This window comes from Prorops nasuta, unplaced genomic scaffold, assembly GCF_024137725.1.
Source record: "Prorops nasuta isolate Cenicafe-Biocafe unplaced genomic scaffold, Cenicafe_Pnas_1.2 PNAS00017, whole genome shotgun sequence".
Taxonomy (NCBI): domain Eukaryota; kingdom Metazoa; phylum Arthropoda; class Insecta; order Hymenoptera; family Bethylidae; genus Prorops; species Prorops nasuta.
The window spans coordinates 1,132,839-1,159,439 of NW_027116814.1; the positions used below are offsets into that span (position 1 = coordinate 1,132,839).

General features: G+C 36.3%; 1 pseudogene; it reads right to left on the reverse strand.

Moving 5' to 3' along the window:
- Positions 1-9,842: 9,842 nt before the first annotated feature.
- LOC136779679 (GPN-loop GTPase 3 pseudogene) lies at positions 9,843-12,869 on the reverse strand (annotated as a pseudogene).
- Between the last annotated feature and the right edge of the window lie 13,732 nt (positions 12,870-26,601).

Genomic DNA, 26,601 nt, shown 5'->3' on the forward strand with positions numbered 1-26,601 from the left:
TTCATTTTCATAAAGAGGTCCAAAAGCACGATCAATCAAGTTTTCCCTATCGGTCAGATGTAATTTAATATACTTGCCAGGGATCGGATGTATTCGATTATATTGAAAGGCATATTGTAACAAGCGTGGTTCCTCGTTTTCATCAATATTTAATTTATCTAGCAAACTTTTTCTCGAATCGGGCGACGTTTGATCGGTTATAGAAGACTCGTCGTCGGTCATGAAATCCAATGGATTCGTAATAGTTTCATCACTACTATTAAGATTCTTCGCTCTTTTAGCAACTCGATGCGGTGTCGATGTGAAGTAGGCTCCCCTCCTCAATTTATCGTTGTATTTGAGAAAAAAATTATTATTATTTATGTTATCACTATCCTCCGTTTGCGAAACGAGTTTCTTCAATGGATCGACTATCGGCTTGAATGTCTCGTTCAAACTGCTCTCCATTATCGCCTTCTCCGATTTCAAGGCACGATGCTTATCGCGAATGACCTCGCTCGTCTTGGCGATCCTCTTCAGAAGCGATTTTTCATCCATCGCGATGCTGTATACAACAGATTTCCCCGAATTGAACGGGTTTAACCGACCTGTTGCGATGCTGTATACAACAGCTTTCCCCGAACCGACACGGGTTTTAACCGACCTGACGCGGTTTCTTAACAGATCCGAACGGCCTGCACTCCACTATCAAACTGACACTCAAGGCCGTGATCGTGTGTTGAAACCTTACCGGCCTGATTACCGACATTCACAAGGCCGTTCACTCGATCGTGGCGTACTCGTTGAAACCTTTGCGATATCGACCGTTCTTCAGAGAGCTATCCTTGTCTATTACTAAGAAACCGTAATCGCGACTCCAACAGGTCGAACACAATGTGAGAAATATCTCATACGACATATCACTGTTGACGTGATCGTTGAAAATATGCTTCAGATTAGTTCCATCCTGCTTAAATATTATTAGCAAGTTTGCTTTATCTCTAATCAGATGCTTTGGTATTTTCGCATAAGTCTGACAGAGGTAGAAACAATCGATGTTGGAATGTCTACCCATGCAAAAGTAGTCCCTTATATTATCCTGCTTGTCGTTGGCCACATCGTCGAATATGAAAATGGAGTTCGGCTTTGCATTCGCGACGCTCACAACCTCGCAATTGTTTGAAAATGGAAAGTAACCAATTTCCTCCGTGTCCTGCAGAAGCTGCTCCAGATATCGATACTTCGGTTGCTGCAGCGACTTCGAGTAGACGTACAGGTTCTCGAATCTCACACCGTGCGGACTCTCTATGAGGCTCAGCAGCACGTTTGTCTTACCGCAATTCGACGGCCCGCAAACTATGCAGCGTATCGTAGATGGTAATAGCGATCCGTGGCGTTTTCTTATTTGCGTGGTAGCATTGTGAGCATGACTATCCAAATTTTTCACGCGAATGATCGGCACATTGGTCGGCACATGCTTCACGAAATGCATCCTCGCTATTAACCTTCGGGAACAACTGTATCGTTCATTTATATTTCGCGTTTTACGGAACTATTCAGTCAGTTGCCATTACGATGGCGTTCATGCTAGTCGTCGTTAATTCCCTGCAGAACTTGACGAATCATCAGCTCGAACACATACCGAAGATCGTATTGCTCGAGTACTTTCCAGACAGTATCGCGAGTGTGTGGGAAAGATTACCTCGGCACATTCGCGCGGACTCGGATATGCAGCAATATCAATATTGCTTGCAACACTACAATCTACCTAATACCACTCACCACGACGGACCACCGAGACGGATGAAAGACTGTTACGTTTGTCAGCAAGAGAAGCAGTTGCTCTAAATGTCTGGATCGTTCTTCAATAAAGTCTTGAAAAAATTGCCATTTGAGCTGCACGTGCCCGGTTACAATTATTGCGGGCCCGGCACTCGACTTCGTGAAAGATTGGAGCGCGGCGATCGTGGTATAAATCCGCTGGACGAGGCCTGCCTCGATCACGACTTAGCATATTGGCACAACGAGGATCTACCGGAGCGTCATCAGGCCGATAAAGTGCTAGCGAGGAGAGCGCGTGAACGTATTACAGCAAGAGACGCGACCTTGGGTGAACGCGCGGTCGCCGCAGCCGTATGGGCATCTATGAATGCTAAGCGTAAACTTGGCATGGGATTACATAATATTGTCGCGATGAAGAAAGCAGTAGCGGCAAAAAAAAAGAACAACAACAACAAGAAAAAAATTGGTACTACTACGAGGAAGAGAAGAATTCGAGTGCCGAGGAAACGGGGCGGTATAATACCTATACTCCCACTGCTAGGTGCAGTCGGAGCACTGACAGGTGGAGCATCGGGTATAGCGACGGTTGTAAACCGTGTAAAAGCTGAGAGAGAAAGATTGCGGGAAATGCAACGTCACAATCGCGCGATGGAAGCGTCGCGCGAGAGGCCGAGGTCTTTATCTGAAACCGTACAAGCGAGTCGTCGGAGAGGGAAACCGTGGAGGTGGAAAAAAAAACAACAAAAAAAACGGTCGGATAAGAGGAAGAAAACGAATGAGGGGAAATTTCGTCGTCGTAATGATCTCCCGGATTCATGTGCTACTAGTAACATACAATTGGCACGCATCTGCCGACGCATACCATACTTCCGTGGAGTCTTTATGCGCACATCGTTGCCGCTCGACGGGCCGCGGTGCAACGAGTGCGCGATCGTGAATCTCGACGATCAATACGGCCCTGGTACCCACTGGGTAGTCTACGTCAATCGTAACGACATCGTCGTATATTTCGATTCCCATGGAAATTTGAAACCGCCGAAATAATGTGGGCGTTACTTTGGTCCTAACGTTACAATCTACTACAATCATGATCGATATCAATCGTACGATAAAAGCAATTGCGGTCAGTTGTGCGTGAAATTCCTGCGAGAACTGATACTTTGAAAACAAAATGTCTTTCACCATGACATTATCGGATCGTAAATCAGTATTAAATTCAGATTTCTTTCCCCCGATCAATCTGCAAGACGATCGCTGCGAGATCGGTCTCGTGGACATGCAAACGTACAACTCGATAGCCAATGTGGACGAGACGAATAATAAGTTTTACTACGATAACGATAAGGTACTGACGATACCCAGAGGCTGTTACGAATTGAGTGCAATAAATGAGTATTTGCAGTCTCAAATTTCTGCGAGACACGAAATTAAAGACGACATTAACAGCGTTATTCTTCTACGAGCGAACAATAATACACTGAAGAGTGAAATATTGTGTAAATATTCGATTGATTTTGGAAAACCGAATAACATTGGCTCACTACTGGGCTTCTCGTCGAATCGCGTGATCGAACCGAACGCCCAGGCTGAATCCGACGAAACCGTGAACATTGTGAAAACAAATATTCTACGCATCGAATGCAACATTGCGGGTGGTGCGTACACCAACGGTAGACCCCGTCACATTATTCACTAGTTCTTTCCCAGCGTACCACCGGGCTATAAAATCTCGAAGGCACCGAAAACCGTCATTTATCTACCGGTCATCGTCAGAGTAATCGACCGTCTCACATTACGTATCCTCGATCAGGACGATCGTCTCGTAGATTTTGGACGTGAAGAAATTACCATAAGATTACACATTAAGAAAAATGTTAATTTACAAAAGTAACGAGGATTATAAAGCGGTGAAACTGGATGAAACGTCCGCTAGTCGTTCGTCCTGCGTGGAGTCGAATACACCGGTTCAGAGTGAAAGCAGGAATCGCGACAAGGGGAGCTTCGTGCTAACGAGAAGAAATATAGAATTTTTACAAATATTGGAATTCACCGTCAAGAGATTGGGCGAAAGTACATAGTGGAACAATGGCAGATCCCTTGAACGTCACCGCACCGCTGACCTACGACAATGGCATCACCAAAATGGAGATGCATGCCTACAGTCCGTATGCGAACGCCTCGTTGGCGAACAGCGACGAAAATCGCATTCCCATACAGCAGCAAGATTTGATACTACTGCCGTGCGAGAGTTATCTCTACGTCGAGGGACAGCTGGTGGAGGGCACGCGTGACGCGAGCGCCAGCAACGAGGATATAGTTACGCTCGACTGCAATTCCGCGGCCTTCCTCTTCGACGAGATTCGTTACGAATTGAACGGTATCGAGATCGACCGATGCAGAACCGTCGGTATTACCAGCACTCTGAAGAATCTCGTTTCCCTGAGCACCGAGGAGAGCGCCAGTCTACGTCATTCCGGATGGTTCGTCGCTACGGCCAAAGACCGGCTCACGGAGGCTGTTAAGAATTTCAGCTTTTGCGTGCCCCTGAAAATGCTGCTGGGATTCTGCGAGGATTATCGGCGAATCGTCGTTAACGCGCGTCACGAGCTCGTTTTCATTCGCGCCCGCGACGATACAAACGCCATTTACTCATCGGTGAAAATCACCAATTCGTCGATCAAGCTGCTACGAGTGCAATGGAGAATACCCCATGTGACCCTGAACGAAATTACGAAACTCCAATTTCTCAGTATCGTCGAGCAGGACAAGAGTCTGTCACTCGCTTCTCGCGCCTGGGAACTTTACGAGTATCCGCTACTGCCCAAGTCGCAGCGGCACACGTGGTCCATGAAAGCGTCCACGCAATTGGAGAACCCGCGATACGTCATTCTGGCGTTCAGAACAAACAAAAAGAGTAATCAGCACGAGGATGTGCTCAAATTCAGTCATTGCAAAGTCCTCGATGTCAAACTCTATCTGAATTCTGAATCTTATCCGTACGATCGTCTCGACATTGATTTCACGAAATCCCGCTATTCCGTCCTCTACGACATGTATGTAAAGTTTTTCACCTCCTATTACGGTGGTGAGAAACTCGCGAGACCCATGCTCGACTATACGGACTTTTTGACGTACGGGCCGCTCTTCGTCATCGACTACTCGCATCAGAACGAGTCCATAAAAACCGGCACTGTCGACGTCAAACTCGAAATCGAGTGTATGGAAATCATTCCAGATAATACTACAGCCTATTGTTTAATCATACACGATAAAATTGTACAATATAATTCTCTTACGAATATTGTTAGAAATTTAAGTTAAAAAAAATTTTTGTTAGAAATATAAGTTGTAAACAATTTTTAAAAATAAAAATCTCTTTTTAAAGTTCTTAATTCCTTAATGTTTTATTCCTAAATTCTACATTACGATATTGGAGATTCGACGTGGGGAATAAATAAATATAAGAAGCAATTAAGTTTTATTTTTTATTTCTAAAGTACATTATAATTCTATTAAACAAACAAACAAAGAAACAATTTTTAAATTTTATTCTTAAATTCTACATTGTGGTATTTACCACCTTTATATATCATTACTAAATTATTTCCTAGCGCAGCATTTTGCAGCTGCTTTAATTCCTCCGGGTCATTTGCCAGTTTTGCCATTCTTCCTGGCAAGAATAGCCATTCGTCAGTTGTTAATTTTACAATTATTTTAATACCATATTTAGTTTTAATTTTTTCAACTTTTAAAATTTCATAATTTTCATCCTCCTTTAAAGTATCCAACTTAACAAATTTTTTAGGAATTACATTTCCCAGAGTATTAACTTTTGTAAAATTCATTTTTAAATTATTGATCTCTCTATAAAAAATGATTAGTCTTATTAGAGTTAAAAAATCATTTAGTCAATGCATGCACTAATCAAATGAAAAAAAAAAATGTTTCCTTACCTTTATGTAAAAAAAACGAAAGAGGTTTCTTCTAACACACTTATTCTTTTCTTTCAATACGCCTGACACTACTGTAACTGCTATGCAGAATACGTTTTGCAGACTTAAGCTTTTTCTTCTGCTGTTCACTTGACTTCTTTGCAAACGATATTATCGTATGTTAAGCGTATTTAATTTCAATGTTTGGAACTTTGGAAGGGGTAATTTTCTTTTCTTTCTTGCGATGCATTTCCATTGTGATTGACCTATAGGTTTATAACAGTATAACACAATAGGAAAAAATATCTATACGGGGATTATTCAGAGGGTATAGTGTATCCTTTTTGATTAAGAAAAAATGTACTCCTAAGTGTTATCAAATGTAACTTTATATTTAAAAAATGAACGACAAAGACTTTCTCTCGACGAGATTTCTTCAGAGGCTTCATTCAGTTGTCGAACCTTCATTAGTGCAGTACAGATTGTAACGTAGAATATTTAAAAAAAAATGGAAAGTGAACGGTGTTTTGTTATAATAAATCTAGTAGAGGAGGAAGATGAAAATCCAGCAGAATCGATGCAGGATTATATCAAAAGAATTAACGATTCTCACAATCGTTATTTTCAAGAATATGAAGCGATGGTTCATCATAAAATGCACTTGAACTGTAAGTACTTATTTTTATTTAAAAAAAAAACCCACCCATCCATAGAAATTGTTTACGTCGTAATACATGAGATAATTATAATGTCAATAAATAGAATCATAAAAAAATTTTACGACACATATTTTTGAAAACTGTTAACAATCCCACTATTTGACAAACTGTTTTTTATTCAAAACGAAGAATAACGAAAAAAATTAATTTCTTTCTTTTATTTTTTACCAGCCATTGATTTAGAGGAGAGGTAGGAAGAAGAGGATACGGTGGAAGAAGAGGAGAGGGAGGAAGAAGAAGAAGATGTGATTTTTGTAAGTATACTTGCTTTGTAAAATAGTTAATACAATATAAAAAAAATAACAAAATATTTTCAAATATGTCCCAGGTGAAAAATATGGCCACACAAACGGAGTCTATTGCCGCAAGAACAGAGGCTACGCAAATGGAGCCTCAAATAGCTCTCACACCACATTATTGGTGTACTAATTGTAAAAATTATGGCCACCTACACATCAATTGTCCACTTCCAGATTGGTGTACCATTTGCAAAAAATATAAACATCATGCGATAGAATGTAAGAAAAAATGCTGAAAAAAGCATTGCAAATAAAACCTTTTTAATTCTTCTATAAATTATAATTAAAAATATTTCATATGTATTTCAATAAAGAGGGGTTTTATGCCGAAAGGCTTTTTCCCTTAAATTTATGTTTTTTTTCAATTACATTACCTCTCACCAATCCACTTTACCCCGTACTAGAAATATTGCAAAGAATCAGCCACAGAGGAACAAAAGAAAAAAAAATTACAAAGCATGACATAAACCCTGCAGATTTCTATTGGACTCGTTATTTGTAAGGTCACGTAGGCTCCGCTCCTTATGGTTTATTACAGAGCGGATGGTAAGTATCTCCGACGATGGATATAGCGACAGAGGTAGAAAATATACAAAATAAATATTACGATCGTCAAAGATACTAACTAACATAAATAAGAGGGGAGCGATCACTGCATCGCTCTCTACGAGTGTTCTTTCTCTTTCTCTTTCTCTTTCTCTAAGGCGTCTACGGCTTAACGTAAGAGGGGGGGAGGTCACATGTGTACCCCCCACCAAAGGAGTTTAACGTCAGGGGGGATACACGCGGGCATACAAAACAATGCGCACAACCGGAGTTCTGCCGAGGAGTGGGGGCAATTCCCCTACTTCCCCTCCCCCCGCGGAACCCCGAACCCCTCGCCCATCGGTCTCAGCCGAGGAGTGGGGCAATTCCCCTACTTCCCCTACCCCCGCGGAACCCCGACCCCCTCGCCACCCGGTTACAGAATCCCCTTAGCCACACTACTCAAGGAGTCGACAATTATTAGATAAGTATAACATTATATTTTACAATACAGGATGTTAGTATACTTTGTGGTACTTTGTGAAATTTCTTTTTCAGTTAAATTAAAATAGACCATTTCAATTTTCATTGCTGAGGATAGAGCTGACTAAATGAAGTAAGATTAACATTTACATATTTTCAACACTGCCAAGGAGAAGTATACATTCAACGTTTATGTGCATCGGTGATTATCAGGAGCATATTAGTGGCAAGAAAGTGTTAAGGTATTTGAAAATCATATGCTAAACTTCTAGGTATCAAAATCATTAACAAAATGCATGTTCAACTTTCTTTTATCTTTAAACTTATGTGGAATTTAACTGTCCGATAGGTTATATCATATATACAGTCATTTTTCCAGGAGACAATAAAACTCTTATTACTACGATTAAAGAAAAGTAGATGAATATTTGGTAATCGTTAAATAATATTCAATTATAATATAAAAAAGTATTAAAACCAAATATTTATCTACACTTCCCACAATTCAGAGTAGAAAAAATTATTATTATCTCCAAAAAAATGATCCAAATTTAATTTTTTATAAGTATAACATTGAATTTTATAATATAGTATGTAATATATTTTTTGGTACTTAGTGAGATTTTAATTTAGATTGAATTATAATAATGTGTTTATTGTGTCACATTGTGCAGGCTTGAGCTGTAATATTAACTAAACGAAGTCAGAAATGATACCAGTATGCCATAGAAAGAGCCATAATGCAAAATTAATGTTGAGAGTTAAACCTTAGGAAAAGGTGAAGAAATTAAAAAAATTGGAAGCCCAATTCATGATAATGAAAGGCTTGTAGGTGATTTTGGGCATAAATTCTTTGAAATACATATGTCAATTAAATAAATACAATGATAACATCATCTCGAAATGAAACAATGAAAAGAAATCAGCAATTTAATATTTTCCATGCGATAGAATATACAGTGAATAAATTTGGGAAACTGAAAGCAGTATATCTGAAAAAGAGAGGCTCCATTGCATTAATTTGTGTATTTTTCAGTTTATATCAATGAAAACAAAATACAAATGGCACTAGTTTGTTTGAAGAAGAGTCCTGATTCATAGTTGATATTGGGAGTAACAGGTAAGAAAACGGTAGATAAAGGGATGAATTTTCTAAGCAAATCCTTCGAAAGCGAAGGGTTTGTAGCTCATTTTGAGCGTAAAATTTTAGAAATATAAATCAAATAGTTAATGAAAATTATAACAATATCATATAAATCTGTAAATATGAAAAGAATTCATGATTGCAATATTTTACATGTGATGGGTCATACGGTGATTAAATTTAGGAAGCTGAAAGCTGTACATCTAAAAAGAGAGGCTTCCATTGCATTGATTGCTGTATTTCCTAGTTTATATTAATGAAAGGGAAATATAAATGGCACTAGTGTGCTGGAGAAAGTGGCATAATGCTAAGTTGATATTGAGATTGACAGCTAAGAAAAAAGTGGAAAAATGAGTCTAGTCATAAGAAAATCCTTGAGATTGAAGGGCTTGCAGGTGATTTTAGGTATACAATTATGGATTTAGAAATCATATAGTTGATGAAATTTATAATAAAATCATGTAGATGTGTAAATGTGAAGAGATTTCATGATTTCAATATTTCACATGTAATAGAGTATAAAGTGTGTAAATTCAGGAAACTGAAAGCAGTATACCTAAAAAACATAGGCTTCCATTGCATTAACTAATATATATTTTACAGTTTATATTAACCCATTAACGTCCAAAATGTCAAAATTTCTTGCACGTTTTCAAAGTGATTTTTTCCTATGTAATTGGCGTTGAAAAAATTCTTGAACCACATATTCTGATGTAAAATTGCATGCTCTTTCAGAATCCGTTGCCAGAATCATGATAAAACTCACAGGAAAAGAGATATGCTCGATTGAAACATAAAAAACACCTAAATTTTCGAAAAAAAAATTTTTAGGATTTTTTTTCGAAGTGTTACGGTGAAGATATCACCTTGCGACCGTGATCAAAGGTGATCATGGGAGTTGAAGTTTAACAGGGAATTTTTTTGTTGACCTTGAACCATCGCTTCTTTACAAAATGGCGGAAAAAACGAATTTTTTTTTTCAATCTTCATCAACTTTTTTCTCGAAATCTATGGTCTTTAGAAAAAAATTCATAAAAACAAAAATGCCTTAGAATCGCTCGAGGAACATTCTCAAATTTTTTCAGAATTTTTTGAGACAATTTTTGATTTTCCGGGAAACTTGTAAAATGGAATTTTTAAAAATTGTCTCAAAAAATTCTGAAAAAATTTGAGAATGTTCCTCGAGCGATTCTAAGGCATTTTTGTTTTTATGAATTTTTTTCTAAAGACCATAGATTTCGAGAAAAAAGTTGATGAAGATTGAAAAAAAAAATTCGTTTTTTCCGCCATTTTGTAAAGAAGCGATGGTTCAAGGTCAACAAAAAAATTCCCTGTTAAACTTCAACTCCCATGATCACCTTTGATCACGGTCGCAAGGTGATATCTTCACCGTAACACTTCGAAAAAAAATCCTAAAAATTTTTTTTTTTCGAAAATTTAGGTGTTTTTTATGTTTCAATCGAGCATATCTCTTTTCCTGTGAGTTTTATCATGATTCTGGCAACGGATTCTGAAAGAGCATGCAATTTTACATGAGAATATGTGGTTCAAGAATTTTTTCAACGCCAATTACATAGGAAAAAATCACTTTGAAAACGTGCAAGAAATTTTGACATTTTGGACGTTAATGGGTTAATCAAAAGAATATATAAATGGCACCAGTTTACCAAAGAAAGAGCCATAATAAAAAATTGATAGTAAGAGTAACACTTAAGATAAAGGTGGATTTAGAGGTAAATTTAGAAGCAAATCTTTGAAAGCGAAGAGCTTTAAGGTGATTTTGGGTATAAAATGTTGGAAATATAATTCAAACAGTCATTGAATACTATGTTTAAAGCCTCTAAACGTATAATTATGATAAGAAACCATCATTGTAATATTTTGTATTTTATTTAATACATTAATAAATTAATTTTATGAACTAAAGTTTACATTATGGATTTATGAGGACATTGGAAAATGTTTTGTTATATTGAATTAGTTAAAACAATTGTTTAGTTCTAATTCCTATATTCTTACAAAACGTTATAAGATCCCACAAAAAACAAGCTTCGCTTGTAAAAAAAGGACGGCAAGTACATAAGTCGTCTCCAGCATGATTAATACAGTAATATAAAATAATTTAATTTAAAAAAATAGTGAAATCCTAATGTTAGGCAAGTATAAATTTTTACCATGGCGAAAATTGAAATTTGGAAAAAAGTAAATAGTAACACAAAAATTACTTGCCCGGCCCGTTGTATGCAATCGTATTAAATAGCCGTATTTTTAACTTACGAGAAGCAACGCTTATATTGCAAGATAGCGACTTACACATGAATACTACGGGCCCGGCAAGTAATTTTTGTGTTACTATTTACTTTTTTCCAAATTTCAATTTTCGCCATGGTAAAAATTTATACTTGCCTAACATTAGGATTTCACTATTTTTTTAAATTAAATTATTTTATATTACTGTATTAATCATGTTGGAGACGACTTATGTACTTGCCGTCCTTTTTTTACAAGCGAAGCTTGTTTTTTGTGGGATTATTTCTACCGAGTTAAAGTTTAGATTCGGGAGTAAAAAATTCATAGATAAAAATATATGTTTGACATTGTAATATTTTATTATTTTCCTATATTCTTTGTAAGTTATAGAAACCACAATATTAAAAACAAAACTTTCTATGAATATTTCTTTTTTCATTGAAAAAGGTTTTTAAAATTCAAGTATTTCCTCCATTTATACCAACACAGTAACGTGAAGGTAATGGATAGGTCTGGTAGTTTAGTTGATACATAATGCATTCATGCCACCAACACTTTCTAATGATAAATTTCATTTTTCTTGACGGACATTTTTCGTAGTTTGCAGTATGCACTCAACATGTGTATATAACACTACTGTGTTACTTCATAGCCTAATAGCCTATATGCCAAAATATTTTATTGATTATTTTGTTGGCTGAGTAGCCCGCTGTCGATAATAGCTGCTGCACAGTTATTTAATGGAAAATAGAATTAAGAAAAATTTTTAATTTTTATTAGATTTTCGTAATGAGTGGCCATTTTAGATATATTTAAAAGTTTTCTGCTAATTCTCATTAAGATTTAAATATTTAGTGTTGCTGCAACAGCGACTCGTACTCGTAGTTGTTCTATTCGTTGTAGTTCCTGAACCCTAAGGTTATGAAAATATTTTTATAAAAATTTCATACTTAACTGTTGAGCTCAATGCAATTTTAGCATTTAATCTATTACTGTGAAAGAGATTAATGAGGCAAACAAATTGAAAATTTTGTTATCATGCAAGATAAGTTTATGCAAAAATTAAATTTGCAGAATTTACCATTAGAGCTTTCATGAATTTATTGTTTGCTGTTCATATTATGTAGCTTTAGTCTGAAAGTTTAAGTTTGTTTGAATAATATAAAAAAATATGTAATTAAACTGTTTGGTATGTTACATTTTAATTCTACAATCATTTGCACTATCACTAATTTTCATTAAGTTCATCAGTTTTGCGTTTTGACATTTGCTTCTTCTGCATATTGTATAATGTTATCTATTGTAAGTTTAATATCTGCTATACTTTCCTCATCTTTGATATTCAATGAATAAAAACGAAAAAGGCTGTAATACTCAATTAGCTTACCAAGAGCTTTTGTCAATTAGCAAATATTTTCCATTCCAAGAGTCATTGCTCAAATCTGTCAAAAAACTATGTGGATTAGGCTCTAAGTAACCATTAATTTGTTTTCTTGCACTCTTTTATAACAAATCTACATTGCTTAAAATTTTACATGAGATCAAAATTTATCATAAAATTAAAAGCAGCCATGGTGCCAAATAAAAACTGAACTCCATCTACTATAAATTGACGGTCTACTAAAAATACACCAAATATATGAAAATTTTGATATTGCAGCATGTTCATCAGTTGGTGCGTAACTGTCATATGTGTGTACAGTTCAATTTGGCCTGGACAATCAAAGATTACGTAATCATCATCTACATCTCCTTATTTTTCATATTAACGGGATCCCTCAAGCCCTCTGTAGCCAACATTACGGAACGAAAAACGAGGGAGAATTGTCCAGCGTTATTTTTCGACAAATTTTAATAATTTTGGGCTTGTTGGAACCGTTAGGACTCGCACCTTGTCATAAAAAGCCTTATTTCCCAAAAAATGAAAAAAAAATAAAATTGTTTAAAAATTCGCATTAATAATATTTAATCGCAAAACAAATCGAAAAATCGGGCTTCTTTATGACGAGGTGCCAGACCTAACGATTCCAACAAGCCCAAAAACATTGAAATCGGTTGAGAAATAGAGCCGTACCATTGTCCCGCGTTTCTGAGGTGGACGAAAACCAAAAATTTTTAGGAAGGAAGCTAGGCTTCCGCCCCTCTCGCGGCTCACGCTAACGTGTTCCCCCACTCCAGCATCGAAACTTACTGCGAAGCTTTCCTCATATTTACGCTATTCCCCTATCTGTAGCTATACACATATAAATACCGCTAAAATAATGTCGAGAACATTTCATTTCGCCGATATAATGAAATTGCTAAAAATGCAATTATCATTTTGAAATAAAATTGTAGAAAAGGAGATTTCGTAATGCTTGAAATATAGGGCATACGGCGAAACGCGGGACAATGGTGCAGTCGTATTTTTCAAAAGAATTTGATGAGACTAGTAATAATTAAAGCCATTCTTCATGTAGATTGTCCTAAAGAGCTCGCATTTTCGATATAGCTTATAGTTTTTCAGCTATGAACGTTTGAAGTTGCACGACGCACAAATACATATTTCTTCTCTAGTAGTGGTAGCTAGGGGGTTCCTGTGACACGGCGGTGAGGGGAGTGCGGGTGTGCGGGGGGAAGTGTCTTGGGTTCCTGTGACATGGTGGTGAGGGGGGTGCGGGTGTGCGGGGGGAAGTGTCTTCTTAATAGCTAGGGTTTATTGGGTGATGAGGAGGGTGCGGGTGTGCGGAGGAAATGCTTTGGCTATGGGGAGTGAGAGAGAGAGAGAGAGAGAGAGATCCCTCTCACCCTCTCTTTCTCTCTTAGAGTCTCTCACCCCTCTCCCATCAGCCTAGGGCCCGGATGGTTAATTATCCTACGGGTCCACTAGTTCTCTAAGGCTTACCCCCTCTCCCATGTCACTAGGGTCCGGATGGTTAGTTATCCTACGGGTCCACTAGTTCCCTAAGGGTTACCCCTCTCTCATCACCCTAGGGCCCGGATGGTTAGTTATCCTGACAGTTACCCAGAGAATTTTTTTTTGTATTTTAGTTGGTGGAGGAAAAAGTTTCTTTTTTCTCCACTAGGTGGCGATCACGAAAATTACTGGGGCCGCTACACCGCTAGGGGTCCTAAGCATCTTACGGACTGCCATTTTTGATTTCTTAGTCCTGCCCTCGGAGAGTCTTTTCTCCCTCCACATACTTATCCTAGACCCTCCCACTATTTTCCTACTATGGACCCGCCATTTAACTTGATTTCACATTTAACCATTTTTCTTCCCTCTCAACCTACCTCTACACCGTTGAAGGGTCTTTTACCCTCCACATACCCATTCTATTCCCTCCTACTATTTTCCTCCTTGGGTCCTTCTTTTAATTTCACATTATACCTTTCTTGAACCGTGGGTACAGATTCCTTTTTTCTTATACAAGCTGTCGATAAATATAAAGTGAAAAAATATGCAGTATCAAGTGATTATTAATTTAGCGTATAGACAGAATTCTCCAGTAATTCATATAATTACAAGAATAATAGATGAAATTATGCAAAATTTATCACAAGCGGTAAATGAAGAAACAATCGAGACGCATGGAATGGAGTATGAAAATAGTAAGTTATTATGAATGAGATTGCATCATACATTTTTCTAAAATCTGATGATTTTTTACAGTAACACGCTGTATACAACTGTTGATGAGAGGTATCAGAATGATTGAGATAGAGGCAGGGATAATTCCGCAGGAAGAGGAGGAGGAGCAGGAGGAGGAGGAGGATGAGGAGGAGACAACGATGGAGGTAGCAAGGGCAGAAGAATAGCTTGATATTTTAAAATATTATATGTTAAAACTCTTTTTAGTTATATATATATATATATATAGACAGTAAAACATACCGATCACAAATAAGATGAGAGCGTTTTCCTCTAGCAAGTTGTCCATTTAGCAGTCTGGAAAGGTTCCTGATGCATATAAAATGTGCTGCTGCTCCTTTATGCTCGAGAAGAAGAAGAAGATTAGCGTGTCTGATCCTCTTGCATTTTGTTAATTCTAGAGGTGCTATGATTGAATTCTCATTCCTCTGTCTTTTCCACCATAGTAAAAATATTAATAGAGACATCATTATCTTCCTCAAATTTCGGAATCTGTTTTAATGTAGTCGGAAACGTTATACTTCTAACGTCGAAAACAGTTGTAAAATGAGGATATGAAGATTTTCGTTGGGGATGAGTATTCGATTTTGCCGGATAGAGTGCAGCCGTTACAGCCCATGCAAAACATGTATTATCATCACTGTGAATGTTTATCACAGCCTGTTTATTCTTAATAGATTCTGGAAGCTCGACTGCACAAGCTATATGCAGCGGGTTATAATAATTTATATTTATAATTAAATTCAGAATTTTTTCCAACGCCCATCCACTATCACGCTCTTGAAACTCACTCAATTCTTTTAGAATTTTGTCTATTATATTTGTATTGTACCAATCACTAAAACTATCAGTTTTGTATAAGACTGCATTGCGGGTTGAGATATGTTTAATATCACTAATCTCTTCACAAATAAATTGGCCGTTAAAGATGCAATTTATCTTAACTACGTTTACGTTATTAAACACTTTTTCTATGTAGGTCTGTACTAAGTCTTCTGCACCTGTTAGAAAATCACGTGGTTCTATATAATTATAATTTACAACCATTCCGCTACATATTCGAGATTTAAATGAAGACTCGAGATCTTTCCAAATAAGCTTTCTCGCTCCAATTGATTTCTTATTTTTTGCCGCATGCAGAAGTAGACGTTGGATAGTTGTTATTTCAGCCAGATTTTTGTGTACTGTATCGGGAGTTGCAGATCTATTAGCATCTCTTAAACTTCAAATATAATCACGGCACTTGCGTACCCACTCATGATAATTATGCTGATTTCCTAAGTCAGGATTCTTGAGAGCATGATTCAAACAATAACTCTTATCCTTAGCTGCTCTAAGTAGAAGACACTATATTTGTGCAATTTCTGCAAAATTTTTCTGCAGCGTGCCTATAGGTGCGTTGCGATTAGAGATTCTGAGTTTATGAATATGTTCACGACACTCGCGTACCCACTCGCGATATTCTTCTTGCGTTTTCAAAACTCTATTTCGTAGAGACATCTTTTGTTCTTTTCTTCGAGAAGACTAATCAGAAACTGAGTAAAAGTGGGTGGGAAACTGAGCTCTTCAGATAAAGAATCTCTGAAACACTTCAGGGTGTAAGAGAACATTGAGGACAGGTAACGACATGTTAGAAAATAGATGCAAGCGTTTTTCAGTTATACATATATTCCAGATTTTTGCTCATACATATATTTCATATAATAGACATTTTTTAAGGCACATACACCTTCAAGATTCAAACATGCTGGAAGATGTGAATTATGCAAGCTATCTTCTAAATCAAAATCCCCCTCCATAAAATTATCTACATTAGTTATTTCTAAATTACAAATATCTCTTAACCAATTTGTATTTTCAATTCCTTTCACAAAAATCTCATCCTCATCATCATAAATATACTTCCTTATAATATCGTTATATTTATAGTAGAGTGAGTAGCCACCCGCCCAGTTTAAGCCGTGATAATTTAGAAAGAACCAGCTAAAAAAGAAACATTATATTAAACAAAAATAATATATATTTTTTCTTTTTCATATACTTACTCTGTCCGCTTTCGCTCCTCTTCACTTAGCCACGAATATGAATAGGGCGGTGAAAATAAAATATGGAACACTTTTTGTTCTTGTATAACAGCAAATTCTTTGATTATAAATGACTTCTCCGTCAAACGGAATCCTTGAAAATCAACGAACGATGGTGCCATTATGCCTACGTTTTTTATACTAAAATAATTCTATTTAAATATGCATGTTTCATGAAAATTTCTCCCTCTCTTCAAGCTAATTGTTCTTCATCCCTCCTACTATCCTCACCATAGGTCAAAACTGTGTTCCACTATACGTAGCATAGGTCATAAATATTTTCTTGAGGACCAACGACGTTTCCGTTCTTCCAAGAGTGGCAGGTCAGTCATTTCCCCACCGTAGGACAAAAGTTTTGTCAACCCTTAAAGCATCTTAGAATTACCGCCCACTACATGTAGCATAGGGCAGAAAATATTCTCTCTTAGAGCCAATGACGTTTCCGTTTTTCTAAGAGTAATATAGGCATCTTCCTACCGTAGATTAAAAAAATTGTCGACACCTCCCTAACAGTGCTTAAAATCTCGAAGAAATCGTAGGACAGACATCAGTATTGCTTGAACGTTTGCTTCGTACGACAAATAACATTCCATTTTAAAAATGTCTTCACTGTTACATATTACATATATAATTGATTTTGACGGGTTTATGATAAACAGAAAGTTTGTGTATAAAGAAGTGGCAATTAAAGACTTAACTACGGGAAATACGAAATACGGTGCATTTCGTGTTCGTGAGCCGTATAAAAGTTTATCAATTAAGGACCAAAAAAGCGTAAATTTCGTCTTCAAAGATATTCACGGGATAAAATATTGCAACACAAGACATGAACATTATAATCAAGAAGATATTTACAAATTTGTGAATAGCATAAAATTGGATTGTGAATACCCCCTAGTAGCGTATAAAGGGGGACATGTAGAACGGGATGTTCCATATTACTTGGATATCCCAAATATAAATTTGGAAAGGTTTGGTTGTCCTAAATTTGATAATTTGATAGTCACTATAAAACCTTGCAACACCCCGTGTAAACTACACGTAAAAATGTTTACCGATCATACGAAAAAACCTATACATTGTGTATATCAAGAGGTAAACGTTTTCGCACGATGGGTACAGCAACAAATAGATATGAGTATCAAATGTTAAACTTACAATTTGTAAAAATATTAACTGGATTTCTTTGTTTCAGATGATTGAATAAAATATATATTGATATAAGTTTAATTATTAGTTTAATTGTAAAACATTTAATTTTATATATTTGTATAAATTAACGTATATTTGCTTCATTTTGGTATATCCGAACAATTATAAGTTTCTATCATTTATATAAATTTGATGTATATTTGTTTAATTGTAAGTTTAATTGTAAAAACATTTTATATATTTGTATATATAAATAAATTCCATCTGGCAGGCACATGCAACTCTTCTATCAATTGTTTCTTCTCCTCACTTCCCATGACTATTCCACTACGTATTATGTTTACACTAGCTCATCAATCACTGGTGGTAATATAAGTTTCTTTAGAGCATAATTCCAATCATTTTCTCTTTTCTTCTCATTGGCAGTCGTGATTTCCTCTTGTTGGTGCTCATTAGAGATATAATTTGCAACAATTTTCAATTTACCATACATATCTTTCCGTAATACCTCAACTTTTCGATCCAATTTATTTTCAATATAATCGACTTTATCATTCAACTGATTAATTCTTTCACTAATATCATTAATTTTTCCATCAATTTTATCAATTTCATCAGTTTTTTTCAACAGAGTTTAACTTTTTCCTCAAGGCGGTTACATTTTAGGTAATAGTGAGTTAGCTTTTCACTGTATTCAAACAATTCCCTCATTAAGCTATCACGTACAGTCATCGAATTACGTAACAGAGCAGCCATATTCACAGCACTTGTCTCATCAGTAACATCACATTCTAAGTTTGAAATTATTTTCTGCTTGGCATTAAATGCATTCCTTCTTTTATCAAACTTTAACGTATCATTGTCAATTTTGTGGGAGTAATTTCTCACTTTACCTGTATTGAAACCAGATCCAAATTTATTTATCGACATAGTGAAGTAGTACGTTTAACTGAGAAAATCTTGAAACAGCAATCTCTTTTATAAGATACCTAGGTTTAGTAAGAGCTAGGACTTAATAAGTGTTCCTATTAAAATATTAATACAATGGAGAGCCTCCATGCAAAGGGTGAACCTGACCTGGGGTGTAGTAAGAGTTAGGACTAAATAAGTTGTCCTAGAAAAAATGTTAATATTCCTGAAATTGATGTTAAATTGTTATTCTCCCCAATAGGGGAGACTATTAAAATTGTATCCTTTCATTTAAAGGATATTTTGTTATTCTTTGCATAGGTTTAGTTAAAAACCATACCATTAGCGCGAAAGAAGATTAAGGAAGGCAGTCACCTAGCGGTGACTACTAGAACTATCAATTAACTCAAGCTAGTTTATCTGTGTAGCAGAGTCGGAAATAGTTAGGCTACGTAAGGTAACTATAACCAACGGTACCATAGGGTGAAAAATACCCCTCCCTAACCAAACTCGGTCCCACTATAAGACCTTCCAATTTTGACATAGGGTGAAAAATACCCCCTCCCTCCCTAACCAAACTCGATCCCACTATAAGACCCTTTCTTTCCTCATCCCCACCACTACCATACTAAGAGAGTCTTATCCCCACCCATCCCCCTTCCACACCACAAAACAGCTACCCCCCTCCCTGTCATCGGAACCGCATTGCTACACTACTATTATCACAGTTTCTGCTCATAACCTTTTATTATTATTAAATATTATTACATATTTCTAAATTATAGGCAGTCAACATATTGTTAAATACAGGAACAACAAGCATTGGATGAGAAAAAAGTAGTGGAAGTAATCAATTTGGATCTAGCAGCTGAATATTTTGAGTGTGAGCCATACATGGATATTGGAGGAATAATTCAATTAGACAATGCTATGCAGGATGAAAAATTGAGAGTTGGACCAAACGAAGTACTTGCGTTTAACATGGAGTAAGTGTATAAAATTCATAGATAGTGATATTAAAATTTATAAATACATATTTAAGGTTTTAGAGCTATATTTTGTTGTATTAATTTCAGTTATATGATGGAGAAATCTGTTTGGTATACGATGATACATGATGCCTATTCTTGTAGTCTAATAAAATAAAAATGAGATATGTTCAATTAGCTACGGGAGCTACAGGTAGTGGAAATGTAAGTATTATCACAATTTCTGGTCATAACCTCGTGTTATTATTACATATTGTTACGTTTCACGTAACCCGCGCGCGAAATAAACAACACTTATTAAAATTATGAACTCAAAACGTTTAATAAATCACCAAAATACGCAAACTACTACTCTTTATTATATTCGTTAATCGTTGGTTTTAGAGATACTTGTAAACACGTCTACTCGGTAAGACTGTAATCGCGGCTCTGACTTATTTCACATTCATACCGATATTCTTTTCTCACCCCAAACATCCCTTGACAACACTTACTATATGTCTCATTCCTCTACATTCCATTATCCCTCACACTCATTCAACTTATAACTACTTTCACACTCATCCATCCATACCCGCGATTTCTACCCTACCTTCCGAAGCTGCTCCGCTACAATATTTATAAATTATAGGCAGTCAACGTATTGTTAAATACAGGAACAACAAGTATTGGATGAGAAAAATGTAGTGGAAGTAATCAATTTGGATCTAGCAGTTGAATATTTTGAGACTGAGCCATATGTAGATATTAAACAACTAATTCAATTAGACGATGCTATAGAGGATGATGAATTGAGAATTCGATCAAACAGAGGCCTTGTATTTTACATGGAGTAAGATTCATATAATTGAGAGACTAATAAGATATTAAAATTGGTAAATACATTTTTGAGTTTTTAGAGATATATTTTGTTGTATTATTTTCAGATATTTGGAGAAGAATTCCATCTATTAACGGGATCCCTCAAGCCCTCTGTAGCCAACATTACGGAACGAAAAACGAGGGAGAATTGTCCAGCGCTATTTTTCAACCGATTTCAATGTTTTTGGGCTTATTGGAATCGTTAGGACTCGCCTTTCATCATAAATAAAGCCGTATTTTCTAAAAAACGTAAAAAAATAAAATTGTTTAAAAATTCGCATTAATAATATTTAAACGCAAAACAAATCGAAAAATCGGGCTTCTTTATGACGAGGTGCCAGACCTAACGATTCCAACAAGCCCAAAAACATTGAAATCGGTTGAGAAATAGAGCCGTACCATTGCCCGCGTTTCTGAGGTGGACGAAAACCAAAAATTTTTAGGAAGGCAGCTAGGCTTCCGCCCCTCTCGCGGCTCATGCTAACGTGTTCCACCACTCCAGCATCGAAACTTACTGCGAAGCTTTCCTCATATTTACGCTATTCCCCTATCTGTAGCTATACACATATAAATACCGCTAAAATAATGTTGAGAACATTTCATTTCGCCGATATAATGAAATTGCTAAAAATGCAATTATCATTTTGAAATAAAATTGTAGAAAAGGAGATTTCGTAATGCTTGAAATATAGGGCATACGGCGAAACGCGGGACAATGGTACAGTCGTATTTTTCAAAAGAATTTGATGTGACTAGTAATAATTAAAGCCATTCTTCATGTAGATTGTCCTAAAGAGCTCGCATTTTCGATATAGCTTATAGTTTTTCAGCTATGAACGTTTGAAGTTGCACGGCGCACAAATACATATTTCTTCTCTCGCGTAGATCAGCTGTTGCGCACGTCCATCTTCAATCGCTCATAACTGGAAAACTATAAGCTTTATCGAAAATGCGAGCTCTTTAGGACAATCTACATGAAGAACGGCTTTAGTTATGACTAGTCTCATCAAATTCTATTGAGAAATACGCCTGTACCATTGTCCCGCGTTTTGCCGTAATTTCAGGTCTTCAAGCGTCACTGACTCGTTCATTCTGCTATTTATTTCGGAACAAATAAAAGTATGATTGCACATTGAGAAATTACATTAGAAGCTCTCGATAATGTACATGCTGCTATGAGTATTTCTTAATCTTATGAAGCTTGTCGTAGAAAGTGCAATGCAATAAATTTAGAAGGGCACTTTCGCGATTGAAAATAAGACCCACGTACATACATGCTAAACGCTATGTGTGTTTGTTTACAGTACACTCCACGAGTCACTAACACAGTCACACCCGTATGTATGTAGGCCTACTAAGCTGGTTTACATACGCTGGACAAGGCAACAAGCTGCAGAGGGGAAAGGGGAAGCCAACTTTATTCACTCCGAGTACGCATCTTGTTACAGTTTGCATTATAATGACCAAAAGAAGCGTTGCAAAATTATGAAAATATCATAAAAGCGTCTCCCCTTTTCACGCTCTATTCAATGATGTCACCCAAGTTGTTGGTGCATTTTTTTACTTTGCTCGAAAGAAATAGCAGAATGAACGAGTCAGTGACGCTTGGAGACCTGAAATTACGGCAAAACGCGGGACAATGGTACAGGCGTATTTCTCAATAGAATTTGATGAGACTAGTCATAACTAAAGTCATTCTTCATGTAGATTGTCCTAAAGAGCTCGCATTTTCGATCAAGCCTATAGTTTTCCAGTTATGAACGATTGAAGATGGACGTGCGCAACAGCTGATCTACGCGAGAGAAAGTAGTGGTAGCTAGGGGGTTCCTGTGACACGGTGGTGAGGGGAGTGCGGGTGTGCGGGGGGAAGTGTCTTGGGTTCCTGTGACACGGTGGTGAGGGGAGTGCGGGTGTGCGGGGGGGAAGTGTCTTGGGTTCCTGTGACATGGTGGTGAGGGGGGTGCGGGTGTTCGGGGGGAAGTGTCTTCTTGAGAGCTGGAGTATATTGGGTGATGAGGGGGGGGGGCGGGTGTGCGGGGGGAAGTGTCTTCTTAAGAGCTAGGGTTTATTGGGTGATGAGGAGGGTGCGGGTGTGCGGAGGAAATGCTTTGGCTATGGGGAGTGAGAGAGAGAGAGAGATCCCTCTCACCCTCTCTTTCTCTCTTAGAATCTCTCACCCTCTCTCCCATCAGCCTAGGGCCCGGATGGTTAATTATCCTACGGGTCCACTAGTTGTCTAAGGCTTACCCCCTCTCCCATGTCACTAGGGTCCGGATGGTTAGTTATCCTACGGGTCCACTAGTTGCCTAAGGGTTACCCCTCTCCCATCACCCTAGGGCCCGGATGGTTAGTTATCCTGACAGTTACCCAGAGAACTTTTTTTTGTATTTTAGTTGGTGGAGGAAAAAGTTTCTTTTTTCTCCACTAGGTGGCGATCACGAAAATTACTGGGGCAGCTACACCGCTAGGGGTCCTAAGCATCTTACGGACTGCCATTCTTGTTTTCTTAGTCCTGCCCTCGGAGGGTCTTTTCTCCCTCCACATACTTATCCTAGACCCTCCCACTATTTTCCTACTATGGACCCGCCATTTAACTTCATTTCACATTTAACCATTTTTCTTCCCTCTCAACCTACCTCTACACCATTGAAGGGTCTTTTTCCCTCCACATACCCATTCTATTCCCTCCTACTATTTTCCTCCTTGGGTCCTTCTTTTAATTTCACATTGTACCTTTCTTGAACCTTGGATACAGATTCCTTTTTTCTTATACAAGCTGTCGATAAATATAAAGTGAAAAAATATGCAGTATCAAATGGTTATTAATTTAGCGTATAGACAGAATTCTCAAGTAATTCCTATAATTACAAGAATAATAGGTGAAATCATGTCAAATTTATTTCCTTTTTTCTTTTTTCTGTTTTTTTTTGTTTTTTACAGATTAAATTAAGGGAAATAGGAGTAGAGGAAAAGAAAGAGTCTTTTAAATAAAATTTATCATATAATTAAAAACGAACATGAAACTTATATAAAAACTAATACAAATGAAACTTATATAAAAGCTAATACAAATTAAACTTATATAAAAAACTAATACAAATTAAACTAATATTTAGCCCATTCAGCTAATAACAGACTCTGAAACATACAAAAAAGTTATTAATATCAAGTAAATTGCGAACTTAATTTTTATTATTTACCTTCTATTTGTTTTCGCACCCACTTTGCGAAAACATCCACCTCCTGGTAGACACAGTGGATTTGTTTTCCTGATCTGCCACTGAATTTTAATTTATGCAGTTCGCATGGGAGGTTGAAAGTTGTAAAATGTTGCCTTAAATTGTCATACTTGGGGCACTTGTAATATTCTAAATTAATGCATTCAATGCCCATTAAATTTAGAATATCACGTTCTATAGTGCCCCCTTTGTATGCAACTACTGGATACATATAGTCTCGTTGCACAATTCTTATGAAGTCATATATTTCACTTTGTATATACTTTTCAAAACCCATATTTCCATATACTATGCCATGTACATTTCTATACACATAGTTAGCACTTTTTTGATCTTTAATACTTAAATCATGAAATGTGTTATTCACTTTAAACGAGGCGTAATATGTGTAATCAGTTTTTACATCTTTTATGGCTACTTCTTTATATACTATTTTCTTGTTCACCATAAATCCATCAATATCTATTATATGGGTGATACTGTTTAAACTGAACATTTTCTAACTTGAGCGAAAAAATAAAGTAGTATTCAATATTCTAAAGCTAGAACTGAACTGAAGACTACCCTACACGCTCCTCAAGATCTTTTAAATGCTGTAAGGGATGTGAAAAATTTGGTCTGTGGTGGGAGGTGACTAACCAGACACTTTTAGAAACACCATTGGTCCAAAGAGAGAATAGTTAAGGATAGTGGGAGAATTGAAATACTTGGTTTGAAGAGAAGGGGAAAACTTTAGAGAAACAAAAAAAGAATATATTTAAAATAACGGCAAAGTGTAATAAATTTAGTATTAAAAACGCTAACATGATGATCCCAACGTTCGTCGATTTTCAAGGATTCCATTTAATGGATAAGACATTTATAGTTAAAGAATTTGCAGTTTTACAAGAACTAAAAGTGCATCATATTTTATTTTCACCCCCCTTTCCACATACTTGGTTAAGTGAAGAGGAGAGAAAGAAAACAGAGTAAGTATATTTTATAAAAAACAACGAATTATTATTTTCAATGAATAAGGAATTTCTTTTTCAGTTCAATCTTTTTCAATCATCATGGCTTAAATTGGATGGATGGTTTTTCACCATATTATAAATATAAAGATATTATAAAAAAATATGTATATGAGGATACGGTTTTTGTAAAAGGGGTGGAAAAGTTAAATTGGTTAAAGAGTATTTGTGATTTAGAAATTAGTAATGTAGATGAATATGTGTGGGGAAATTATAATTTAGAAGATGGTTTATATAATTCACAACTTCCTATTTGCATGAATCATGAAGGTATATGCGCACTGAGAAATGTATATTATATGAAATATATGTATGAATCAAAAATCTAGAATATATGTATATTTTAAACTTGAATGTATTCTTTTTACTTCAACGCGAAACCTGATCCGTAAAGTATTTATGTTACTGAAGTGTCTCGGAGACTGATTATTTGAAGGGTTCTCCATCTAAGATTTTTCATTAGCTTCACGCTGATCATTTAAACGGAAAGAACTACGATGTCGCTTCTAAATAGAGTTTTAAATAGCCAGGATGAATATCGTGAGTGGGTACGTGATTGTCGCGATTACATTAAAAAATTGAGAGTTGCTAGCCGCAATGCACGTATAGGGGCAAGGCAGAAAATATTTACGGAAATTGCTCAGATACAGTGTCGATTAATCAGAGCAGCAAGAGAAAAAAGTTATTCTTCAAATCACGCTCTTAAGAATCCCGATTTAAGAACTCAGCATGATTATCGCGAGTGGGTTTGCAAGTGTCGTGATTATATTCGAGATTTGAGAGAATCCAACCGGAATGCAACTCCAGATGCTATACAGAAAAATCTTGCAGAAATAAAATGTATTCGAAAGTTACTTCTCCATGCGGCGAATAATAAAAATTCAATTGGAGCGGGCATTAGTGCGGAAAAGCTTATTTGGAAAGATCTTGATTCATCATTTAAAAGTCGAATGTGTAGTGGTATGATAGTAAACACTAATTATATCGAACCACATGAATTTCTATTGGCAGCATCAGAAATGCTGCAATCCTACATGAACAAAGTATTCAGTAAAGTAAGCGCTGTTAAGATAAATATGGTATTCAACGGACAATTTATTTGCAAGGAAATTAGTGATATCAAACATATTTCCACAAAAAATGTGATTTTATTCAAGACTGATACTTTTAGTGATTGGTATAAAACAAACGTCATAGATAAAATTTTAACAAAATTAGGTGAATTTCAAGAGCGTAATAGTGGGTGGGCTTTGGAAAAAATATTAAATTTAATTGTGAATATTAATCACTATAATCCACTACATGCAGGCTGTGGAATCGACCTTCCAAAATATATTAAGAACAAACATGCAGTGATAAACATACAGAGTGATGATAATACATGTATTGCATGGGCTGTAACGGCTGCACTCTATCCGACTATTTCAACTAAAAACCCACAACGACAATCTTCATACCCCCATTTTAAATCTGTTTTCAACGTCAGAAGTATAACATTTCCAACCACATTAAGGCAGATACCTAAATTTGAAGAAGATAATGATGTGTCGATTAATGTTTTCACCATGGTGGATGAGCAGGAAGGGCAGGAGAATAAAATTATTGCACCTCTT